Source organism: Brienomyrus brachyistius, chromosome 1, assembly GCF_023856365.1.
Source record: "Brienomyrus brachyistius isolate T26 chromosome 1, BBRACH_0.4, whole genome shotgun sequence".
Classification (NCBI taxonomy): domain Eukaryota; kingdom Metazoa; phylum Chordata; class Actinopteri; order Osteoglossiformes; family Mormyridae; genus Brienomyrus; species Brienomyrus brachyistius.
The window spans coordinates 2,762,173-2,788,912 of NC_064533.1; the positions used below are offsets into that span (position 1 = coordinate 2,762,173).

General features: G+C 51.2%; 1 long non-coding RNA gene and 1 pseudogene across 1 annotated transcript; both read right to left on the reverse strand.

Moving 5' to 3' along the window:
• The window catches only part of LOC125745783 (pleckstrin homology domain-containing family A member 5-like), a 121,168-nt pseudogene that overhangs the window by 44,381 nt on the left and 50,047 nt on the right, over positions 1 to 26,740 (reverse strand).
• Positions 15,404 to 21,427, reverse strand: LOC125746142 (uncharacterized). Its single transcript, XR_007398861.1, has 3 exons — positions 20,874 to 21,427; positions 17,801 to 17,915; positions 15,404 to 17,716 (listed from the first exon to the last, which is right to left on the reverse strand). It is a non-coding gene; the product is annotated as an uncharacterized LOC125746142 (long non-coding RNA).

The window sequence follows — 26,740 nt, forward strand, 5'->3', positions numbered from 1 at the left end:
TTGAGAATAGGAGAGGTCAGAGGAGCGAAGAGCGAAGCCAGACTCATTAAAACTAACAGGAAGGCCACTAGTGCAAAAATAACAGCGCAGTAATACACTGCTAGGCTCTGAAAACAAAATTCATGCAACTGTGAAGTGCCTCTGGAGACAAAAGGGGCACCTACCTTACATTAGATATTAGATGTTGGCACTGGGTGTTTGAGTATGCGAGTGAGTGCTGTGTAAACTGTGTCTGAACAGGCGAGGAAGAGGCTGGGAGCCCGGGGGTCACAGTAAATCATATGTGTAGCTGATGAAGATACCTTTTTATACTTTACTGAGTGCATCTCATATGGAGAAGCAGCCAGTCCCTAAATAACAAGTATAGGCAGCAACACATGTATGCACACACGCATCAACACACACAAACACACGCAAAGAATAAGCAGCGATGTCTGCATGCACATGCATACACACATGCACACACAAGACACAGACAGCAATGCATGCACACATGCATATACACATACACGCAAGAAACAGGCAGTGATGCATGCATGGCAAGCGCATATACACGAACGCAGAAGGTACAGGCAGCGACACATGCATCAACATGCACAAATACATATGCAAGCTGCATGCAGTGATGCATGCTTGGGCATGCACATATACACATGCAAGGTAAGGCAGCGACACATGCATGAACACCTGCAAATACGCACACATGCAAGGTACAGGCAGCAATTCATGCATGAACACGCGCGCACACACACACACGCAAGGTATAGGCAGTGACAGATGCACACACACGCACATATACATGCACACACAAGGTACAGGCAGTGACGCATGCATGGACACACACACATACACAAACATGCAAGGTACAGGCAGTGACGCATGCATGGACACACACACATACACATACACAAACATGCAAGGTACAGGCAGTGACGCATGCATGCACATGCGCATTTACACGCGCACGCAAGGTACAGACAGTAATCAAATCAAAGTGAGAGTGGCAGAGATGCAAGAGGATGCACTGATGCGGTTACGGGAGTAAGGCTGCGATGGGACGGGGCTGTGTGTGTATGCATGCATGCATGTAAGAATCGACAGCTTCTCACATCCCGCACCTGGGGGCTGACTCTGCAGACATGTTAAAGTCCGGGGTGTTTAAGAACAGGGCACCATGTATCCCATTGTGTGTGCACAAGGAGAGAGGTTCTGTTTGCACATGGGGACCCACAGTATGTCCCCTGTAACATTCATGTCACACTGCTCTCCTGTAACTCCTCCTGTATCTGCCTTCCCTGATTAGCCGGATGCAACATCCCCTTTAAATGTACACCTGTCCCTTTAAAAAGTCTGAGCCATCCTTCAGAATTTGTGAAATTTCGCATAGTGGCAGCTGCTAGCTGAAGCCGACAGAGGAAGCAAGCTTCACGACTGCCTATGAGCCAGGCGGAGCTGAGCAGCGCAGAAAGGAGGTGTGTCAGGCAGAGGCGGGGGGCATCAGCGCTAGAAGCCGAAGACAGAGGTCAATAGGAGAGAAGCAGCAGCAAGACAGACGGTCTCGCCTTCAGAGCACGAGAGACAGGGAGCATCCATGAACACAGCTGAATATTACCTGTATATTACAGGGTGAACCAGTTTCCCATAATTCAGGCTAAAAACAGAAAAGGGGGGAAAAAATCATGAACTGATTGCAGGAAACGGAGCATCCACAGGAAAAGGCAGAGATACACAGTCAGATGATGGCCGAAGGGGAAAAGCACCCAGCAGACCAGAGCGACGACAGAGCGAGCCGGTAAAATGCAGCACAGAGCACCTGTGCATGCTGGGTATTTAAGTCAGTAAATCAGCCTGCATCCTCTCCCCATCTTCCTCACTGAATAGCCCCCCCCGTCACTCACTGTTATTGGGATTGTTTACATTCGTATCTGCAGTTTGCACTGGCCAGGCCTCCAGGGGGAAATGTGGATGGGGGTGGGAAAAGGAGAGGAAAGGGGATCCCAGCGGATAATGGCCGAACCCCCCCCCCCCCCCCCCCTTTTGGCAAGTGGAGGCAAGGGTCCCGGAGGCCATACAATCTGTCGCAAACAAACTGCCAGCATGAATTTTACATGGCCAGTCTGCGGCATGGAACCGGGGGCCGGAGGCCGAGTGCCAAGCGGAGATGATGTGTCCAGATTAGGGAGAGTCAACAAAGGGATGGAGCCGGACAGAATATCAGCCTGGCGCATTACTGCTGACATCACGCTGCTCCAAACAGACCCCCGCACTCACCAGGCCGACCCACCACACTATCCCATTGTGACTTTACAAACAGCTTCCATATGTAAATAAGGACTGTGGGGCGGCGGGGTAAACAGCCTGTAGGGGGCGCCCTCCATTTCCTGTGGGCGGCACCTACCCATCCCAAACCTGGCTCGTCTCCAGTCATACAAGCGTGAGTGCAGAGCCTCGCCAAGCAATTGGTGGTGCCATGGGCGGGGCTCCGGGGGGGCGACACCTGCACTGTTGCGGCTTGGCATGCAACAAAGAGAAAGAGCCAAAGGGAAACGTGTGTGTGGGACCGCAGCCGAGGTCGCATGTCCAACACAGTGAGGGGACACATGCCAGGGCACAGCGGGGCCCAGCGATGCCTGTGAAGTAACCATATACAACAAGGTGAAACTTTCATCATCTGCGAATGCGTCCCTTTCTTGGTATTCCGAAAACATCTTTGCTTGGGATTCCAAGCTGCCCCCACAGTAAAACCTCACGGCGACGTCATAAACGCTGGCCGGATTAAATGTGCCTTTGTCAGGGCGGTCCCATACCCGCTAAGGGGGGTAATGAGGGGACAGACCCTAAAGCAGACAGAGTTGGCTGCACTAAACTGCTCATCTTTAGGGCCCAATGATGTATAACGTGATTCCCGCACCGCTCCCCTCGCGGGGTCCGAGCCGGGGGTAACTCCGTAGCCTTGGGATGCTGTGTCTGAGATTCAGCGCATGGAGATGCTAATCTTAGCCTGCGCTAATCCTCATCCATGTCATGGCCGCCACTGGCCGCTCCACCGTCCATTCCTTTAGTTACACCTTTCCTCCTCCCGCTATGCAGGTCCCGTCAGAGGGCCACACACAATGGCGCTGAAAGTCACCTGGCAGACGGCAGCCATGTCTAATCCCGTCCTGGTATGAGGACGGCAGATACGAAGACAAAAGCCTGGGGACCGGGGATGGCTGGCTGCTCAGGCGGGGAGAGAGAGGGAAAAGTAAAGATTTATCTGGGGGGAGAGTGACGGTGGGAGGCCTTTAGTACTGACAGGGCGTGGGTTCGTGTCCTGCTGTAGTCATGTCCCAACACAGCCTCTCACATCACCTGCAACGACAGCCATGTCCATTTACACGCCTCCATGTTTTGGGTTCATGAACTTTCAGCATGGGGGAGGGGAGTACGGATATTGCTAGGGATTTCGTTTTTCCATAGTGATGTCTCCCGAAGAGGATAATGTAAAATAGGCCAGCACTCTCGGTCGCAGGGAACATTCTGGGGTATCTTGTTTAAACATGACCACCCTGGGTCGGGAAAAGGTGAAAACTGCGTGTACAGTTTACTCTATTTTATACTGTTCGTCCTAAAATCATCTGAAAATGATCTTTAAAAGAGTAAACACCTGTCAGCAAACTGGTCACATGTATATGTACGTTAATTGGCTCCATGCCCGTCGGAGTTAAATAAACCATCTTTAATAAAGTCTAATAATAACCATAATAATAATTCTCATTTCTTCTCACGGCCTGCATTTGAGCAGAGCATGGCAGATGTGTGACAGTTCCTTTCTGGCTCCTGCTGGATGGCTGTCAGTGAAATGCGGCACCGGATCCAGAGTCTGCACGGGGAACCCAATTACAGCTCCAGTTATTTTTAACAGATTTCAAAATACAAATTATTTTTTATAAATACCCTTCATTCACTCTGCCATTGACATCAATGGGGGTGGGGTGGGAATGGACTACTGGGGGTACGTGGGAGGCAGAAACGCCCCTGGAATTTGGGGTGGTCCCAGCAAAGCGGTGGCGGTCAGACCGTGGTGACCGTACCCTCTCACTCCATCTGTCTCACACACATGCTCTCATGCTGGGGGCTGCCAGGTCCCGTGCAAATCACACGAAGGTCAGGCTTCCTCGGCATCCATCTCACAAGTGATTTCAGATGATGTCACATTTTCCCAGTGCCTTCACTGCAGCTGCCTTCGCTCCTTCAGGCTCAGAGACATGGCTGCCGACCCCCAGCATGTTTATCAGCCGGCAAAGATGAAGATATTCTCTTTGCGTGCATCACTGTGCCCGAGATGTCGGTCTCACTGAAACTGGCGTTTAAGGATAATGGGGTAGGGGAGCCAGCACATTACCGCGGGAATGGGCCGGACGCCGCAGATGAAATAAAGACACTTACTGTTCGTTGACCACAAAGATGCAGTTGTCCTGAGAGGGGGAGCCGGAGACTGGGTGCTTGCAGGTCACCTTCCGCTCATTGTGGCTGGGGACAGAGAGCGAGAGAGAGCGGGTCAGCACCTTTGGGGAGCAGAGTATTCGCTGGAGACGAGAGTAACCCAAAAGGGATTTTCAAATGGGGCTGATAGGGACTGTCCCGCCTCCCCTTTAGCGGAGGCCACACCCACCGACGGGGACAGGAGCGGCTGGCTCTATACACCTTGGGACTTTCAGTAACGTTGTGATATCAGGCAGATTTGTCTCTCCAGGTACATTGGAAAAAGCAAACGCGCAAGAACAGAAACAGCAGGCTTCTATTAGACTGCCCAGGAAAGGCATCAGCTCCCAGAACCACAAACAAACAAGGGCAAAGAAGCAGGAATTTGTGGTCCAGCCCACACACACACACACACACACACACACACACACACACACACACACACACACACACACACACACACACACACACACACACACACACAGAGAGACATAAAAAAAAATTAAGAAGCGTGAAATCTGTCAATGCTGGAATAAATCTGAAAAACGATGCAAAACAAGCATGACATCAGGTTCTCCAGTGGACAGGAGGACGCAGAGAGAGACAGAAAGCAGCGGCAGCTGATCGGCACAGCACAGCACAGCTCAACACAGCACAGCACAGCACAGCTCAACACAGCACAGCACAGCACAGCACAGCTCAACACAGCACAGCACAGCTCGGCGCCCCCTGCCCTCTGCCCACCAACCTGGAGCAGCGCGCGGTGCTGAACTTCAGCATCTCTGACCTGCTCGGAACACTCACATCATCGTCCAATCTGTCCCAGTTTAAAGCAAACCTGCTCGCTGCTACGGGAAGCAACGCTCTGGCCACAAGAGCACTGGAGACCCCCCCCCCCCCCCAACCTCGCCTCGATTAAGGCTTCTTCATGTCAGGATACAAAAACAGCTCCAGCGTGAGTGTCAGCAGCTTTGTGAGGTCCGCGGGCGGTTTCCACCGGCTGCCAGCGAGGGAGAACAGACTCGCGTGTCTCACTGCAGCAGGGCAGGGGAAGGCATTGCTCTACTCGATCGAACCAGACCAAACTCTGGGAGGGCAGTAATGAGAAAGCAGCCAGCCCATTAAAAAGTACAGCAGATGAAAGCATGGGGTTTGCACTGCTTTCATAGCTGATAGCGAACTGATTAAAGAAGCCGTGGATTGATGTCTACCTGCCCCACCCCAGCAGGAGACCCCAAAAAAGTGTCTAAACGGGCTGGGCCTAGAGGAGAGCGGAAGGGGCCAAGCGAGGGTTTTCTTTCAGCCCCTGGAAGGAGGTCTGAGCCCAGGCTGAGTCTGTAATTACCGCAGGCAGAGCGGCGCTCCGGCGGTCATCGGGCAGACATGAGGCACCAGGCGGCTTTGGCTCGCGGCCGGGGTCACGCTCGGACAGCCGCACCGCGCTCAGAGAGGGAGGGGGGGGGGGGGTGCATATACCGCTGGGCCGTCCCGGGACCCCGCCCATTGCCAAAGGTGGCATCACTGCCTTAACAAAAGCTGTCAGTGCTGCTATGGTTCATTATAAACAAGCACCATTAAATGATAATGCATAAACAATAACAATTACAAGCATATAGGGGCATAGGTGAACGTCCTAATCCGCCAGCCTGCCAGCCAAGAGCAAATCGGGCTGTCAAACAGCCCACAAGACGCAGGAAGAGAGACCCAGGCTGGAGAGTGTCCCGTCTGCCGGGACGCAAACCCACAGAGAGTGACTGTCAGAGGCAGGGCTGCACATGCTCCGGGGTCCAAGCTGGGGGCCAGAGTGGACTTACAACCAGAGCCGTCTCACTGGGAAGCAGCCATTAACACAACCCACACCCCAACGGCACTTCCTGGCTGGGTCTGAGAACTCCCTCTAACGGGGCGAGGAAACGAATGTCACGCCGAAGGTGAGGAGGGAGGGACTGGGCGGCGTGTGACGCGAGGTCATCACAGCGGCGTGTGACGCGAGGTCATCACAGCGGCGTGTGACGCGAGGTCATCACAGCGGCGTGTGACGCGAGGTCATCACAGCGGCGTGTGACGCGAGGTCATCACAGCGGCGTGTGACGCGAGGTCATCACAGCGGCGTGTGACGCGAGGTCATCACAGCGGCGTGTGACGCGAGGTCATCACAGAGCCCGGCTCTTACCACAGCGGCGTGATGAGCTCCCTGGGAACACATGCTGCCTTTGGTCCTGGGCTCTCTTCATTTGTCCACACATCCATTATTGTCATTGCTGTAAACTAAGTTTATCGTTGTTTTCTAAGAGTTCGTGACTGTGCTGTTTCAGGGATGGGGGGTGCACTTTGCGTCAGTAAGGAAGGTTATCTGTATAATCAAATCGACATTAAAACAAAAACATTTGCTAGTCTGCCCCAAAGAACCGAAGTACCAAAAAAATTACCCCAGCTGGTTCGGAACTTTTGGTATTGATATTTTGGTACTAAAACCTGACCAGGAGTCGAAGGAAAATGAAAACTACCGAACTTTTAGCACCAACAGTACAGCACCGGTGCAGTGGAAAAGCACCCTCGGGTTCCCTGAAGAGGGCATGTTCTTGCCACTGCAATATGAAGCATGTAATTACCGATTCATGTGAAAATCAAAACCAACCGAGGATGGAAAGACCACAGAGCTGCCATTATGGATTTTTCCAGAAAGCAGAGCGGAATGTGGACTCCTTACCAGGCTGCCATCTCGATGCTCCATTCAGAAGTAATTTCATGTCCTCCACCAACTCAACAGTGCCAGAAAAAATAACCCAAGAAACAAGAAAGATAAGGTAAAACTGAGTCACTTGCAGCATTCCTAGAACACAGGGCGCACGTCTCCCGAGCTGCAGCGAGCCGGCACAGACTCCCCTGAGGAGAACATGGACCTGGGTGAAGGAAGTCCAGCTGAAAGAAACGGCAGGGAGCGATGTGACCAGAGGCAGCCTGACGAGGAGCAACCCTCTCATCTCTGTGTGTAGAAAGCAGGGGCCGGGGGACAGGGGACAGGGGCCGGGGGACAGGGGCCACTCCAACGCAAAACCGGGTGCTTCAGAGCCTCCAGGACTCACCATCGGCCGGTCGGCCATCACGCCATTTTCATTACAGCAGAGGATCAAAAGGACCGCATGATGCTTTTTTCCAGCTTTACTTTTTATCGGCATCATGTGGGCCTCTTAGGATGCAGACGGTGGCCGGTTTGTGCAGGTGCCAAGCAGAGGGCCAGAAGTGACTCATCGCTTCCCTCCTCCCCACATTTCTATTCACTGATTATTCTTACTATTATTATGAATAATCACCATAACAATGTGTTCCTTCTTCGGTCAGCAGAGGGCAGGCTGTCTGAGAGAATAGCCGCCCAGCACGATTAGCGAGATTAGCAGTAATTACAGCCTCCTTAGCCTGGGCCCATAGCCCCCTGTGCGAAGACGCTTCACTGCTGCCACACCGGGTGGTCTTCTGCTGCAAAAGAGAAAGCTTCAAGAAGCACTCTGTAATTAATCACGTTCACCACCTACAGCTTCACCTGGGGGCCGAGTGACACTGCCGCTAACGCTACTGCTACGCTGCCGCTAACGTTGCTGCCGCTAATGCTACTGCTACGCTGCCGCTACTGCGACGCTGCCGCTACTGCGACGCTGCCGCTAACGCTACTGCTACGCTGCCGCTAACGCTACTGCTACGCTGCCGCTACTGCTGCGCTGCCGCTACTGCTGCGCTGCCGCTAACGCTACTGCTGCGCTGCCGCTACTGCGACGCTGCCGCTACTGCGACGCTGCCGCTAACGCTACTGCTGCGCTGCCGCTACTGCGACGCTGCCGCTAACGCTACTGTGACGCTGCCGCTACTGCAACGCTACTGCTGCGCTGCCGCTAACGCTACTAGTGCGCTGCCGCTAACGCTACTAGTGCGCTGCCGCTAACGCTACTAGTGCGCTGCCGCTAATGCTACTAGTGCGCTGCCGCTAATGCTACTAGTGCTGATACTGCTACACTAGTGCTATGGCTACAGCTATACAGCCGCTAATGCTATAGCTACACTGCTGCTAATTAAACTGGTGCTGACACTGCTACACTACTGCTAATGCTATGGCTGCTACAACTGGTGCTGCTTCCATTACACTGCTGCTAATGCTATTTCTACTGCCAGGTGCGTAATGAGAAATTCTGGGTACTCTGGTTAAATGTGACCTTGGGGGCCCCAAACTGGCGTATACATTATTTTTTGTATTCAGGGTCCTTAAGCAGTGGTCCTCAGTCACCGTGTGGCAGATCATTTGGTAGTGGGCCGCACAAGAATAATAAAAACCTTTTAATCATTATATTTCCATTTTATTGACTTTGAATCAGTAGGGTGTTTTGTTTTGAAATATGACCAGATCATCTCTCCACCACTTCCATCTATGCCTCTTCCACAGTTTTGATCTTAGATATAAACAGGTAGATACCATGTTATTTTGATAATATTGGACGTGCGTCTGCGATATACCATGTTTGCGACTGGACCTGCGTCTGCGCTGGCACCATACTGCAGTCACAGATAGCAGACACTTGGAGAAATGCCGCAGGCATGTGCAGCATTTGGGTGTAGAAACAGAAAAAAACCTTGAAAATAGGTACTGCAGGATAACTTTTCAAATAAATCCAGGTACCATTACCTGGAAAATTGGCTTACATGAAACCGGATCGTGGTCCAGATTAAAGTTGGAGAACTGTACAATTAAGTGCTGGACCCCCTGAATCTGCCAGGGTATCCGTGCCCCTACTGCGCCCCTGGGTAGGGCCCCTGTAAAGTGCTGGGTCCCCTGAATCTGCCAGGGTATCCGTGCCCCTACTGCGCCCCTGGGTAGGGCCCCTGTAAAGTGCTGGACCCCCTGAATCTGCCAGGGTATCCGTGCCCCTACTGCGCCCCTGGGTAGGGCCCCTGTAAAGTGCTGGACCCCCTGAATCTGCCAGGGTATCCGTGCCCCTACTGCACCCCTGTGTAGGGCCCCTGTAAAGTGCTGGACCCCCTGAATCTGCCAGGGTATCCGTGCCCCTACTGCGCCCCTGGGTAGGGCCCCTGTAAAGTGCTGGGCCCCCTGAATCTGCCGGGGTATCTGTGCCCCTACTGCACCCCTGTGTAGGGCCCCTGTAAAGTGCTGGACCCCCTGAATCTGCCAGGGTATCCGTGCCCCTACTGCGCCCCTGGGTAGGGCCCCTGTAAAGTGCTGGGCCCCCTGAATCTGCCGGGGTATCTGTGCCCCTACTGCACCCCTGTGTAGGGCCCCTGTAAAGTGCTGGGCCCCCTGAATCTGCCGGGGTATCCGTGCCCCTACCGCACCCCTGGGTAGGGCCCCTGTAAAGTGCTGGGCCCCCTGAATCTGCCGGGGTATCCGTGCCCCTACTGCGCCCATGTGTAGGGCCCCTGTAAAGTGCTGGGCCCCCTGAATCTGCCAGGGTATCCGTGCCCCTACTGCGCCCCTGGGAAGGGCCCCTGTAATACATCTCTCATTTATTTTTGTATTCCTGGAAAACAGAGCACACAGTCCAAGCTGGTTAAAAGCAGTAAGATATGTGCCTTTGGAGGTTGGCCTTTATATGTCCTCTTAACTAAGCCCGTTACCTTCATTTTACCCTTAAACATCAACACCAGTATCGTCATGTTAACTGAAAGTGAGCCAATCCATAAATACATGAGCTTCAGTGTTTTGCAATTGCAATTTCTGGCAATTGCAGGAAAGACCAAATGAAACAATGATGTGTTCTGAGCGAGGACACGATGGAGCAGCATATTAAAAACAAACAAGCAACAAGATGCACTTTCCCGCAGCCTGATGGAAACCCAAAAGGATCCAAAAAAACTCTCTAAGGGGTGGGGGCCAGAGTAAGGCACAGTTAAACCTTTATATCCTTCAAAAGTGACACCAGCCAGGCCTCACTGTTCAGTATACATTGTGTATTTATTCATTTTTAAGGTGTCACAATCCCAAGGTCTTGTTTTGGCGTCAAGTGCAGAATTTATGGCTTCTGTTGGCAGATCACAAATGACACGTCACACGTTTCCACTTTTAAGACGCTGCGGGAGACCAAGCCTGGAATTACGGTGCGAATCGAATGCCGAATGACTCAGTGACGCGGAGAGCTTAACAGTCAGCGACGGCAGCCAGCTCTGCAAAGGCCCCTGCCGGTCTGCTGAGCCCCTCCCTTGTCCGAACCAGAGGTGTCGGGCGAGACAGGGTTTCCGTGGTAACACGTGTGTGTTGGGGCTCGGATTCCAAGGAGCCACTGAAAGTGGCTTTGCATCGTTGAGGTCACCCGTGGGGTAATGGTGCCTGCAAGCTTTCAATTAAATAAATAAAAACACAAAAATAGGCAGCCAGAGAAACGAAAACCATGGAATTTTCCAAGTTATATTTTTCCCTTATTAGAAAGCCACTGAGTTATTACACTTTAATACCAGGGTAAGATTCATGTGACTTACAGATTACGGCGACAGGCAGCCTAAGGACCAGGGCATTTCACGCTGTCCATCGTGGTCCCCGTGCGACGGCCCATTCACCCCCCCCGCCCCCCCCACCTCAGGACGTCACTGGGGTCAGGTGGCAGATGTGTCAGTTCACACCCCTTAAAATGCAGCCTGACTCCTGCTGCTGCCTGCCTGAGCTCTCACTGGGAAGATGAAACTCAAGAGTGAGCTGTATATAAACCACCACAGCCTGAGCCGCTGCGTTATCATACATACGACTCGCACCTCTGATCGCCCACGTGGGGAGGGTCACCAACAAAGGGATCGATCACAAGTGCTACGGAAACAGATTTCTGCCTATATTATTTAACAAAACTTCTACCAAACAAAAATAATTATTCGAGAGAGAATAAAACTCACTGAAACAGATTCGTGGGACCTAAGTAGGATGGTAACAGACCAATGTAAAGCTGCCCCCCCCCCCATATGTCTCGGACTACAGTAGAGAGAAATGATGGTGACAGTCAAAATGCCACTGAATGCCAACGGGACAACTCCATTGGGTGACGCCTCGCTCAACCTCCACTGATACACTTGCTGTACCTGACAGCATATGGGACACTGAGCTGTCACTCAAACGCATTAACCAATGGGAAAGAACCCCTGAAAAAACCCACCCATGCAAGAGCAAAAAGCCAGGCAGCGCAAACGAGAGAGCAGGCAGCGTAACCAGAAAGCCGGCAGTGAGGGCTAAACCCTGTTCAGTGAGGAAGAGGCAGGGCAACTGTAAGCAAAAGGATCAATTATCAGAAAAGTAACAGAGCAGGGCAGAGTAGCAGAGTTTCCCGAAGCCTTCGTAGAACTTACAGATAGTATAGTGTTATGTTAAAATACACAATTTACAAACAACGTAGAATTAAGGAGACTTCGGTAGTTTACATAAATATACAATTTGTTTGCAAGTTATAAATCACACTTTTTATGTTTCACTTTCTCTTGTATTTGACTCTCCCTGCTGCCCTCTGGAGGACGGGCTCCCCCTTTGAGTCTGGTTAGGGTTAGGGCTTCCTCTGCTGCCCCCAGGAGGATGGGCTCCCCCTTTGGGTCTGGTTAGGGTTAGGGCTTCTCTGCTGCCCCCTGGAGGATGGGCTCCCCCTTTGGGTCTGGTTAGGGTTAGGGCTCCCTCTGCTGCCCCCTGGAGGATGGGCTCCCCTTTGGGTCCGGTTAGGGTTAGGGCTTCCTCTGCTGCCCCCTGGAGGACGGGCTCCCCCTTTGGGTCTGGTTAGGGTTAGGGCTTCCTCTGCTGCCCCCTGGAGGATGGGCTCCTCCTTTGGGTCTGGTTAGAGTTAGGGCTTCCTCTGCTGCCCCCTGGAGGACGGGCTCCCCCTTTGGGTCTGGTTAGGGTTAGGGCTTCTCTGCTGCCCCCTGGAGGATGGGCTCCTCCTTTGGGTCTGGTTAGAGTTAGGGCTTCTCTGCTGCCCCCTGGAGGACGGGCTCCCCCTTTGGGTCTGGTTAGGGTTAGGGCTTCTCTGCCCCCCCCTGGAGGACGGGCTCCCCCTTTGGGTCTGGTTAGGGTTAGGGCTTCCTCTGCTGCCCCCTGGAGGATGGGCTCCCCCTTTGGGTCTGGTTAGGGTTAGGGCTTCCTCTGCTGCCCCCTGGAGGATGGGCTCCCCCTTTGGGTCTGGTTAGGGTTAGGGCTTCCTCTGCCGCCCCCTGGAGGATGGGCTCCCCCTTTGGGTCCGGTTAGGGTTAGGGCTTCCTCTGCTGCCCCCTGGAGGATGGGCTCCCCCTTTGGGTCCGGTTAGGGTTAGGGCTTCCTCTGCTGCCCCCTGGAGGATGGGCTCCCCCTTTGGGTCTGGTTAGGGTTAGGGCTTCCTCTGCTGCCCCCTGGAGGATGGGCTCCCCCTTTGGGTCTGGTTAGGGTTAGGGCTTCCTCTGCTGCCCCCTGGAGGATGGGCTCCCCCTTTGGGTCTGGTTAGGGTTAGGGCTTCCTCTGCTGCCCCCTGGAGGATGGGCTCCCCCTTTGGGTCTGGTTAGGGTTAGGGCTTCCTCTGCTGCCCCCTGGAGGATGGGCTCCCCCTTTGAGTCTGGTTAGGGTTAGGGCTTCTCTGCTGCCCCCTGGAGGATGGGCTCCCCCTTTGGGTCCGGTTAGAGTTAGGGCTTCCTCTGCCGCCCCCTGGAGGATGGACTCCCCCTTTGGGTCCGGTTAGGGTTAGGGCTTCCTCTGCTGCCCCCTGGAGGATGGGCTCCCCCTTTGGGTCCGGTTAGGGTTAGGGCTTCCTCTGCCGCCCCCTGGAGGATGGGCTCCCCTTTTGAGTCTGGTCCCTCCCAAGGTTTCTTCCTTCTTGGGAGTTTTTCCTTGCCACTGTCGTCTCTGGCTTACTCACTGGGGGCTTTGGGTGGGGATGCTCTAAACCGTTTTGAGACAATGTAATGCTGTGATAATGTGCTATACAAAAATAAAATTTGTTAATTTCAAATAATTAAAATTATTTTTGATTACAGCTAGGCGGTATGACCAAAAATTTGCATCGTGGTATTTTTACTGCATTCTAACTGTATATTTAGCTCCATAGACACATGTTTTATTGATTATTACAGTTTATTTCAATTGGTCGGGCGGCATGGTGGTGCAGTGGTTAGCACTGTTGCCTCACACCTCTGGGACCCGGGTTCGAGTCTCCGCCTGGGTCACATGTGTGTGGAGTTTGCATGTTCTCCCCATGTCGTCGTGGGGTTTCCTCCGGGTACTCCAGTTTCCCTCCACAGTCCAAAGACACGCTGAGGCTAATTGGAGTTGCTAAATTGCCCGTAGGAGTGCATGTGTGAGTGAATGGTGTGTGAGTGTGCCCTGCGATGGGCTGGCCCCCCATCCTGGGTTGTTCCCTGCCTCGTGCCCATTGCTTACGGGATAGGCTCCAGACCCCCCGCGACCCAGTAGGATAAGCGGTTTGGAAAATGGATGGATGGATGGATTTAAGAAGCTTTGATAATAGTCATAAATCTGATGCCACTGAAGTAGTACAGTTTGGTGGACAGACAGGGGGCGATAAGCAGCAGCAGCATTCGGTATTCAGCCCTACAAACAGCTTGATACAAGACAGTCCTGAAGACGCCCTATAACATGCTCATGGCGCCCCAGCAACACGTCCGCGTCAGGCAGACGCCCTGTTTGCGGTCCCCCTTATGGAAACCTGAACGCCACAGAGCTCTGCGTTCATATCTAATCCTCCAGGGCGATGCTGAGATGCCCCCCCATACCCAGAACACAGAGTACCTACAGGGAAGCACAATGTGCAAAGCCCCCCTGCCACCACTCACAGCGCACCCCCCACCTCCCACAAACCTATAAAAAAACACACTCCTTCCTGAATAAACTGATATTTATTAGTTTTAATTAAACGCCTTTCAAGTGGCTTTGGAGTCTAATGAGTCATGGCCGCGGGGGGAATCTCAGGCAGCGGGGATCAGACGGGGCAGAATCGTCCGTCTTTCTCAGGGGCTGACAGGAGCCCAATGCCCCTCTGCCGAGGTGCTTAATGAAACAGCTCAGGCTAAGTGTGTGAAATCGAAGAGCATTCCGCACCCCCATTTACTGAGACACGCAGCCGTCCTTGGCTGAAGACTCGCAGAGTCTTTGCAATTGGGGACTGTTTCGAAACCACAGAAAGATTTGACGCTCCCAAAGCATGCCTACATACACGCTGAAGATTATGAATGAAAAACCGCCACATGATCAAAGCGAAATTTGAGTCAAACCAAAGGCTGTTTGCTACACAAACAGCAGAGCGATGAAAAGCAAAGGTGAGAGACACCTTAGCATCACTGGCTTCAGTGAGATGCACATCTCTGTAGCCAGGAGCCAAATATCGAGTGGGGGGGCAATGTGGGAGGGGTTTATAACAGCACATTAACCTAGGGCTGGGTGATATCATCTAGATATTATTTCGCACATGCGCAATAAATCACCAGGACTTCAGATGTCAGGCGGAAGAGTGTTTCAGTGCTATTCGAATGCGTATTTACGCCCATAATTTGGTCAACAGATTAGTATTACGGCTAAAGTATTGATAAGATGCTTTTTGTGACACTCAAAAGTTAGTAATCAAAACTGGACATGCACAATAAAATATCCAAATGATACCTACCCTAAAATATCAATGATATCTTCCCTAACCTTCTTTATAAACCCCTCCTACTACACATTGCCCCTCCTACTACACATTGCCCCTCCTACTACACATTGCCCCTCCTACTACACATTGCCCCTCCTACTACACACTCCCGGCTCCCACAATAAATACTTAGCCACCATGGCTAAAGGCGACGCATCTATGTGGATAAGGGCGACCAAAAGAACAAATCAAAGAAGCGAAAGAAGAAAAATGACTGGAGGAGCTCCCAGCTAAACACGAGACAGCGATATATGTGCCTTTCCAGTGTTCAACTCACACACGGGTCAAAGAAAAGGCTGAAAAGAGCGACCCCTGCTGGATGACATGAGCCTAACCTGCCACCACCTCTTCTGCTCTACCAGTGTCCTCCTCATCATGTCAAAGAAATCACTTTCTATTGGGGTCCAAAAGAACAGTGATGCCAACTCCTCTCCCCGGCTCAGGACTACGTCTTAGTGCTCCTAGAATGAAAACAGCTATGGCTGAATAAATGGAAAACCAGGCAGTGCATGGGAACTCAACAACACTCCTATATGAATTCCAGTATCAAGGCTGATCAAACTGCGCTCAGCAGACGTCCAGACTGCAGACGCCGCAGCTGTGAGGGCCAGCTATGTGGATGCTGTCTGGTGATGCCTTTAGCAGGTTTTCAGGGTAGGAAGCCCACTTGGCGGTTGAGACAACCAGAGCCCTACTGAAAGGGGTCTTCTTTGCGCCGGTGTTCAGTGTGAAGATGCATGACATCGAGCAAGATGACGGGAACACAGCGAACCGGCCTTCATGCGGAGCTATATTGTGCCGGGGATTTGGAAAGAGACCGGCCGGCAAAAGACTTCAATGGCCAGTCCACACCTACATGGACATTAAATATAAAACAAATGGAGGGGATTTAACATACATGAATACTGTAAATCCTTTTAAGCATTTTCAATTCAATCCTATAAAAACTTAGGGATTAATAAACAAATGATTAACTATATTAGATTGCTGTGCATTATAATCTGGAGTTTGAAGCTCCTGCACCGAGTCCTGAACTAGGGTCTTGGTTACAGGCTTCTCTCCTCAAAAACTGGTGAGACAATTTTCTCCTCTTGGTAACAGCAGAGGGGTCAAGGAGACCTAGGCAGCGCAACACTCTGCTGTATGAAGAGGGTAAGGACAGTACAAAGTACAAAGAGATGGCAATGAAAATAAAATAAAGCCTAGAAAAGAACCAGTTAATTGCCATCAAGACTGTAAGTACTGTTAAACTGGAACAAGGCACGTAAGCAGGAAAGCTGCCTAGTCTCCAGGCCGAGTTCCTCCATTCCAAAGCTTCTTGCATGGAGTCCGGGTTCCTCTCACTGGCATCTCATCTAGGGTTTAGCCCAACCTAGTACCCTGCACTGCCTGGGACAGGCTCCAGACCCCGTCCGCAATAAGAGCTTAGATGGATGGTGTACAACCAAGTCTGCATTTCAGACAGCAGTCAAGGTCGTCTCCAGTCCAAGGAGGCCAAGGAGAAAGATAAAAGACAAAAACAAATCAAACGTAGTTTTTAGGATCAGATAAGGGCGATATCTGCTGGTGCTGTCACAGGGATTAGTCATTGACCTGGTATTTTTGTTGGTAAGTAGGGGGCAGACACACCTCTGTCCTATCAAAACAAGGAACGGGACCATGGCACAACTAAAGGCAGCAGCATATGAAGATCTTATTCTCTTTCCAGGGCTCACAACAGAGATGCCAATTGCAATCCGGCGTGACATTCTGTCATAAAGAGAGCAAGCAAACCAAAATAATTACTCATATTTCACGAAGGTTAGAGAGTGCATCTATAACTGGAAAAATTCATGAGTGATTGCAGATTTTTTCCAGAGCACTTTGAATAGCTGCTGCCAGATTATTCATCCTTTTTTATTTTTAGCAAACAAACACGAATGAATTTACAAAGCCGAACAAACAAGCAAGCAAAACGACTCCCGCCAGCAGATCCAGAAGCTGTTTAAGATTCTGTCAGGCTAACAGTTGGCCAGGGTACTACGAGCAGAATGGCCTTTAGCGGGAACATCCAAACATCGCTTTCTCCAAAAGCATCATTAATTCCCTCTCTTCTGCAATCTTACGGCCCCAGAAAGCCACAGAACTGCTTATGCTCCTGTGCTATGGAGCCCCTAGTTTCATTACTGAATCTTTGTCTAGACGAAGCACAGCTGAACGCAAGTTTTGTGTCGCCCCCCCCCAGAGGAGAGACCAAACATTGCCGAAGCTGCCGAGGCGATGGTGACCCTGAGGCCCCAGCCATTGCTTGGCAAAAGGACGGGGGAGGGGGGGGCACAAATATTCTGCTTCTGTGATGCTAGTACCCAGCAGCAGAAGTGATAAACGATGACTGGAGCACTGGAGCAGTAACAAAGGGCATTAATAAGAGCACAAGGAATTAAGCGCAAAAAAATTTAAAGAAAAAGTTCAATAATAATTCACATAACAGGGACCCAGGGACATGGGACACACGCTGTCACATAGACCAGGGGACAGGCATGGCGGCGTACAGGAAGGGGGAACACGCATCCCCCCCCTCCCCGGAGATGGCATATCAGCTCCCGCTGACGGTATTCCCTGTTAACAGAAGCCATCTGGCTGGGCAAAAAAAAAAAAAAAAAAAAAAAAAATCAGGAAAATGCTTCATTAAGATAATCAGATGCTGCCATTTGTTTTACCTTGAGATGAAAAAAAGCAACAAAAGCAGCTTCACACAGAGTCATCTGGGACAGACGAAAGCAGCTTCACACAGAGTCATCTGGGACAGACGAAAGCAGCTTCACACAGAGTCATCTGGGACAGACGAAAGCAGCTTCACACAGAGTCATCTGGGACAGACGAATGCAGCTTCACACAGAGTCATCTGGGACAGACGAATGCAGCTTCACACAGAGTCATCTGGGACAGACGAAAGCAGCTTCACACAGAGTCATCTGGGACAGACGAAAGCAGCTTCACACAGAGTCATCTGGGACAGACGAATGCAGCTTCACACACTCAGCCGCAGAGTCTTTGCTAAGTGGCCCCAGACCTCGCCCCCCCGCTCAGCGCCGCACAGGGCATGTTCTCTACAGAGGGGTGGTTCCATTGTCAGTGGGAAGATCAAAAGCTTGCAGCTCCCTGATTTTATCCCACAAAGAGACACCCCCCACCTCCATGGCTACCGGACGTTGCTCTGACTTAACCTGACGAGACACACACCATGAATTAGTACAGTTCCTCCCCCCATCCCCTCGGGCAGATTAAATTACAGCAGTTACATTTCCCCACTCCACAAACCCCGTGAAGAGAAATAAATAAATAATTGGGGTAGGGATTTCACTCACTGCTGGCATGGCACGCAGCCATGGCGTTTCGCGGGGGGGGGGTCCTGTTATCCGTTTGCCCCCAGTCAAACCAGGATTATTTACATTGCTTTTGCTTCGCCTTCTCTTCCAAATAAACAGAGTGATAGCAGGCAGCAGTTCTGCAGAAAAGCGTTAATAATAGAAGGAAAAAAAGCAACCCCCCCCCCCCCCCCCCTCCCCTCCACCAACACGTAGAGTGAGCTGTTCTGGTCAGTGTCTGTTGGTCCTGACCGGGTCAGCGGCAGCACTGGGCTGGAGCAGCGAAGCCAGGTCAAACCCACAGCACTGACAGGCCACTGTGGACCAGCTGCCAGCACTGGGAGCCAGAGGCATGGCCCTGATACACACGGAGAATGCACTCAACACCGGTGCTCAGTCTGTACTGCAGAGCTACTGGGAGTCAGCGGCGCAGCCCTGATACTCACGGAGAATGCACTCAACACCGGTGCTCAGTCTGTACTGCAGAGCTACTGGGAGCCAGCGGCGCGGCCCTGATACTCACGGAGAATGCACTCAACACCGGTGCTCAGTCTGTACTGCAGAGCTACTGGGAGCCAGCGGCGCGGCCCTGATACTCACGGAGAATGCACTCAACACCAGTGCTCAGTCTGTACTGCAGAGCTACTGGGAGCCAGCGGCGCGGCCCTGATACACACGGAGAATGCACTCAACACCGGTGCTCAGTCTGTACTGCAGAGCCAGGAGTCAGGTGCATGTCAGGCAGTGGTCTAATGGCAGCTTGGGCTCCACACACCACTAATCAGGTCCCCTGGGCAAGTGTGTGGATACACACACACACACACACACACACACACACACACACACACACAAAGAAACACACAATAACACACAGACAGGCACTGACACACCGACAACGAAGCACACAGTCCAACACAGCAAGACAGACAGGCACTGCACCCAGCCACAAACACACACACAGAAAATAAAGCACTGCTTTATCCAGCAGCCTAACTTGACTTGCCTAAACACAGCAGAGAACATAACCCATACTGGCCTGTGCCCAGCAAGTCTGGTACAAACCGGCATTACGGTTTTATTGACTCTGCTTGAACCTATAATTGCCAAATGGAACAAGGTTTTGGACTAGCACCAAACAGCCCATATTAAAATACAAAAGCAGACACACTACACCAAAAATGCTGAAATTATTTCAGAACATAAGCATCAACCAAACAGGAAAAAATAAGTGAACTAAATAAAGACTGACCATTCGGAGCAGACCACTCCCTAATTTACTGGTTTCCACAAAGGCCATCGGAGCCAAAAATGGAAAACCACACACTGAGGGTGAAAATGAAGGAGGCGGATTTTTATGGTCTGCGCCCCGGGATTTAGATGGATGGAAAGAATTCGAGTAAAGTGAGATCGGTGGCGCCCCCTACCGATCACACGTCAAGCCAAGCAGAGAGAGAAACACCAGCGGTCCGCTGAGAGCTATTCCCAGCAATACCCTGCGCATCCAAACCAGTCAGCGGCAAGGCGGCGTTTAACTGCAATTACCACAGGGTGAAAAGGAGGCGATGCCCCAGTTTAATTACCGCCTCCCCTACTCTCACAGTCATAATTAGGAGGGGAAATGGAATGAACGCTAGACGCTGGCCCACGTGCTCTAGTCAACTTATTAGCATTAACTAGCATGAAGAAAAATTCCAAATATTACTGTGAAGCAGGACATTCTCGGGCGTGCGTAACAACGCGGAGATAAAACAGCCGATACATGATAACTACTCAAACGGAACGGTTACAACTCGGATAGAAGTGATTTCAGCAATGAACTTCATTGAACTTCAAACTACCCGTAAATCACAGCGACAAACCTCCTTTAACGCAGTGAAACACGCAATCACTGTAGGACTACAGCATGTGCAACACGCCAAAGCGTATAACCAGAAGCAAGCAGAGAATCATATATAAACTAACAAACTATTAACTATTCGGCTCCCGCGGCATATTTTCCGCGTAAGTTTCAGTTTGACAAAAGCTACAGAATGTCGTTCATCGAGTCCATGCATCCCGTTTCAAGCAGTGAAAAGGCGCTCGGACGCACGTGGAAAACAGTATTTCATGTTAAAGACAGTGATGAAATGAGTATTTATATAAGTAGACAAAATAGCCGTTTCTTAATTAAACGATTGATTATACAGTAACGATAACAGATGCCCGATCCCTTAATTGGAATCTTACATTTTAAATGCAAGAGGAGTTTATCTGCTCTCCACAACGTGATCTGGCTTGGAGATGTACGTTTCAATCAGATAAACCCCTTAAATACAAGCGCAAATGAAACATATGTATAAAGTACTAATCGGTTACGACATTTCCAATAAATTATAATTAACAAAACCCACAGACACTTCCATATATTTACCGCAGGCTTACTTACGATGACAGTCTTGGGTGAACTGGAGGACAGCGGCGTGCGTGAGTCGACTACCCAGCTGCCAGGCATCAGAGCTCTGCAGATCCCCTCGGAAGCCGCTCCCGAAGTGCGCACAGGCGTCCGCGCCGGGGAGAATAAACCCGCCCGACTGTCAGTCCGCCTTTGCGCTCGGCTGCGCCCGTCGCCGACCCCGAAACCCGAACCCGAACCCGAAACCCGCCTGACGTCACCGCCCCCTAAGTGTATAAAATATAACATCAGACGGAGAACCAGCCAAGGTCAATTTCCTAAACGAAAACGAGAGGAAATGGGAGCATAGTGGTGCTGTCAGGGGGCAATGGGGCGACGTAACGGTGACCGTCACCCGTAACCAAAAAGTGATCCCCGCAAAAAGAGAAAATAATCGACGGAGTGACTCGGTAACATGCTTCTTCCTGCTGTCCTCATTGTCCCCAACCCCAAAGCAACACAACCAGCTCCAAAGACTCATTAAACTGTAAATTAAAAATAGAACAGAAACACATAAAATGTCATTAAAAACAGAAGTGCTTTGTTTTTTTCTGTTAGTGTAAGCTGAACATGGCCCGAAGTTATAGGGATGAGGCTTTTTTCTTATCGGATTATCATCGTTACCAAGTGTAAATGGATGGCGGAGACCCCAGAGGCGCAGCCGTAACGCCCAAATCCGAAGCAGCGCTATTCCAAATTAATCAGGTTCACCTTCCCCCACGCTACGAGTCTCAGGAGCAGGCGAGCGGCCCCGGCTCCGGCCTGTCACTCAGGGCCATCGTCGTGCCTCTATCCAGCGGACCACCGAGGCCAGCCTCCGATCACCACCGCGGTCCTACGCTATGAGAGAGCCGGGCACTAGCGGACACTGATGCCGGGAATGTTTCGGCAGCCGCACACAGAGCGACCAGCGGGCATCCCGACAAGAAGGGAAAACGAAAAGGAGCCGCGCAGCATGCATCGTAAATTCATCTTAGTCAAAGGTCAGCTACGTTTCGGCTCCTCCGCCCACGTCTGTGTGACGAATTACGGCTCCATTAGCGCAGTCATGTATCACACAAACGCAGCTGTTTCTGACATTTACTACCCTTCGGTGAAACGTGTTTATGGAATTCAAAGGAAGCACGTATTGGAACCACAGCAGCAGGAAGCCTGCAAGAAGGTATATATAGATAAAAGTGACAGTGATGAAACCACATTAATATCCCGCTAAATATCAATTTAATGTGTTAGATAATGGCTGCTTAGAGTGTAATGTTGTAATACTTTAATTATGACGGCCCTGGTGATTCGAGAACACTATTGGCCAAATTAATAATATTTTTTAAAGGAACAAACTCCTGCTTTGGAAACTGGATATTGTGTGATGGGGGTTAAGTTGTGTAGGTGCTGTATGTTGTGTCCTAAAGTAGTGGCTGCCTATGAGGAAAAATAAACACAAATACTTCTTTATTAAAAAGTATTATTTTAGCTGGTATTAACCCCTTCATTCAGTGTGCATTTCCCCACACTCTAATCAAGTATTTATTAGAAACATCTGTAACAGTGTGAAACAATGTAAAGTACATAGCGATGGGTATAAATCTGTGTGTGGAGTGGCCCATGCTGTCAGAGAGCAGGCTGCCAGGGATTCGTGTGGCTGAGCAGCTACACTGCATTATGCCGCACATAGCAAACTTACCTTTGTGGGGACTCTTCATTCATTTCTATGTAAAACCCCCCCTCTAATCCCAGCTATGATCACCTTAACCCCTACCCAGCCCTAAGCTTAACCATAAGTAACCAATCACTTGGCATTTTTAGTTTCTTGACTGTACATATTTTTATAAAATGGAGTTTCTCCTTGTGGAGATCAAAAAAAAATGTCCTCTCAAGGTCAAAACAACAGGTTCTTATCACAATATGGGGGACATTTGGTCCCCACGATGCAATATGCACATGATCACACAGACACTGAGGCATGCAGCCTGGATCGGTCTGGCAGGATGTCGTTCACAGCACAATCGGCTGCCCTGAACAGCTTCTGGGTGACAGAGCGTCCCTCTGATGAAGGGCCAGACACTGTGAATAACCCTGCCGACAGCCGCGCTCCCGAATTAGGCGCAGGTTGCCGCGCACGCTCCTGCCCTCCCGAGAGCTGCAGCCGCCGCATCCACATTGAAAGTTAACCCTTTCAGCTCTGCCAGCTGTGGGTCTCCTACATACAAAAACGTGAAAGTGTTTTTTAACAGTAGACTTCTCCATCAGATTTCTTTGCCACAAACTTGTCAGTGAAATTAAATCCTCAGCGACTTTGCTGCTTCTAAAGTGCTTCCAGGTCTGGGATGCGAGCTGCTGCCCTGTGGCGTAATGTGCTGTATGCTTTATGTCACCAACCATCTGGAAAATCGATCCCCGAGCTCCAGGTCCTGTGCCGACTTCCTCCAAGACTCCTCTGTACTTCTCACCAAACCATTCTGCCCTCTGTTTTCAAGCCCCGCTGTGGCTTGGCAGAAGAGGAACATCTCTGCAACTTGATAATTATTATATTATTAGGATGATGCATGACACAGCCCTTGAGCCAAAATGAACATTTGGCAGCAAGGCCGGTAAGTTCGATTTTGGTCTCCGCAGACCGCGAAATCATCTTCTGCATGGACTCTGACTCTCCCACATGGCCGCCGGCACACGTCAGCTGAGAGCTGATGTGCGTTTCATTTTTAACAAAGCCTTCCTTTTCACGGCCCCTAAGCCCCAGGGACCGGGGCACAGTTGTTTCAGCAAAAGGGGTTCGGCACTTAGGCAATGACTTCATTTCTGTTTTTTGCTAATAGATCATTAAGATTCACTTACCATTAACTATCCAGAACTCAGAGTCACACCAGACTTGTAACAATTTAAATCCTACACTAATTAATGTGTTTTTGTGGTAAATTTGGTGCCGATTAAAATGGTGACGCACAGCTCAAGCCGATTCGTCTCACGATGTCGGAGATCTTCACAGCAACAAACCAGGTGATCGTAAGAGCATCACATATCGCTGAACACAGCTCTGCATCTCACATCGTACACTGTTCACGGGGGCATGGGCTGGCGTCCCTGAAATCTGATATGAGGATGTACAAACAGGGGCTATTCTAGGATTTTTTTAAGGTGGGGGGCATAAGAGGGGCCATAATACATACCGAGAAGCCAAGCCTATCATTACCCAATGATATGTTTTAAATCGGGCAATGAATGGGGAGGGGGCTCTCCAGGACCAATCAGGTTTCAGCTGTCCATGTGCCCCCATCCCTTTGTTATATACCCCTGCTGTGATTTAAGTTAAGGGTCTGAGTAGAGGGGAGGTCACTGTGGGGTGAGACACACACACGTCACACACACACACACACAAGTTGGTGTACCTCTCTAAATGAGGACCGTTTCTATGGGATAAACCCTAATCCCAGTCACGACACCCTTAACGACTACCAATCCAAATACAAGACTTTTGGCATTTTTATTTTTTGATTGCATTCACAGATTTTTATAATAACCTCAAAAGATGTCGCCAAAAATGTCAGGTCTTACTACACTTTGGGGACAATTTGGTCCTGAAATATGATCTATGCAAACCCACACACACGTGCAGACACACACAGGCAGACACACACACACAAAGAGCACAACAGACCCCACTGCAGCTACAGGGTGTTTGCTCAGGATTGGATGGCAAACACAAGCTTCACGTTGTCAGGGTAACAGGTAAGTGGGCCTAGCCAACCAGGGCATTTACAGCGTCCTTCAGCTCCGAGGACGGAGGAAGATAATCAGGATGTGGGATGACAGTTAAGAGTCCAGCCCCCAGGGCTGGATGCTGAAGGGCTTGGGGGGGTGGGCACTTAATGCACATTAATGGGATGGTGCTGTTTCGGCTGTCAGTCAGCCTGGGCCGGGTTGCCCCGCAAATTTCAACAAAAACAAAAACTGCAGGTATTCCTCTGGATTCATCCAGGGCAGAACAGGATTCAGAACAGAAGGAGCGCATACAGGCTGCAGTATTAGTATGCTTCACAGCCAATCACCTGCGAAAAACAGGGTTACTATTAAAAAATGTATTAGTAACATTTAAAACCCGGTGCAGGGAAAAATGAAAAAGATGGCAGGACAGAGAGCACAGAAGCCTGAAAAATGAGGTGTACTTTTAGCATCTGCCGTCAAATGAATTTTTACTTAAATACAGACTTTCAGTCAGACAAAATTTTGTTATATCTGTAAAATAATATAAAACTGAGCATTAAGATTCAGTTTTGGTTTAGTGTTTTTTTCATCCCTGTTTTACCAGACATTTCAATTATTTATCGGACTGGCGCAGGGAAAACTTCACTCATAAATAACACTGATAAGAATGACACAGACATAAATTCCCCCTAGAATAACAACATTAAACATGAATATTTAATATTTAATTGTGTTGCTCACATAATCAGAGGGACGGTGGGTCGTCCTAATTTCCTGGCTCAGGACGGTGAAGCGGGCTTCCTGTTTACAGCCCCCGCCCCTGTCCAGTCCAACCCCGCCCCTCCCCTGTCCAGTCCAACCCCGCCCCTCCCCTGTCCAGTCCGGCCCCCGCCCCTCCCTGCCCCTGTCCAGTCCAGGCCCGCCCCTGTCCAGTCTGGCCCCGCCCCTGTCCAGTCCAGGCCCGCCCCTGTCCAGTCCGGCCCCGCCCCTCCCTGCCACTGTCCAGTCTGGCCCCGCCCCTGTCCAGTCCAGGCCCGCCCCTGTACAGTCCGGCCCCGCCCCTCCCTGCCCCTGTCCAGTCTGGGCCCGCCCCTGTACAGTCCGGCCCCGCCCCTCCCTGCCCCTGTCCAGTCCAGGCCCGCCCCTGTACAGTCCGGCCCCGCCCCTCCCTGCCCCTGTCCAGTCTGGGCACGCCCCACCCCGCCCACCCTCAAAGCTGGTGCATCCTATATACCAAAAGGTTTACACCACAGCACAATCTTTTACGGCTTGTTTTTATTTGTTTTTACCATGCTTGACACCAATTTCAGCCCCCCATGCCTCCCCCCAGCCACGCTGACGGATGACGGAGGACACGAAGCCCCTGTGACCTTACCTGTGCGCCATCCCACTGCGAAGCGTCCGCTACCCTGACATACCGGCCCCACAGTTTATCCCTGTGATGCGCGCGCGCACTGCCGCAGGTGGGGAGTGGGCAGCGGTCTGCCCGTTAGCCGGAGCTGCCCGTTATGTAAGGCACCGTGGAGAGTGGCTCTCGGGAGGCTGTGGCCCACGTCTGTGCGTGGGAGTGCACCTGTGACGAGCGGCAGCCACCCCCCCTTACCCACACACCCCACCGGCCACTACTCTGTCAGGGCCCGGCGTACGTCACAGCTGCGGGCTTGCAGACGGTACCGATCCGGCAGGCCCTGGCCGCCGTCACCACGGCAGCCTTCCACGCCCCACATCCCCAAGGATTTATACAGATCAGTGAAGCGAAGCAACTCCAGCCTGGTGCCGGGGGGGGGGCACGATTAGGCTGAGAAAAAGCAGAGCTAACAGCTGACCGCCTCCCCCATTTGCTGGCACATTTGCAAAGCTCTTGATCCGTTTTAAAAAAGCGACAGGAAGCACAAGCAGGTAGGCAGGGCTGGGGGGTGGGGGTCAGGAGGAGGCGTGACTCTGACAGCAGGGCTCCGCCCATGCCGAGGTGAGTGTCAGGGCAGCCCGCTGTCGGGGGAAATGCTTATAAATCCATCCAGCCCTTTAAGATGCGGGGTTACATCCACACCGAGTGGCCCAGGCTGCCTAGTGGGGGGCATACCGACCTTCCTGGGGGGTTCGGTTTATCACCAGCCTAGGGAGAGCTCATTCTAGCTGCGCATATTTTAGTGGCACACAAT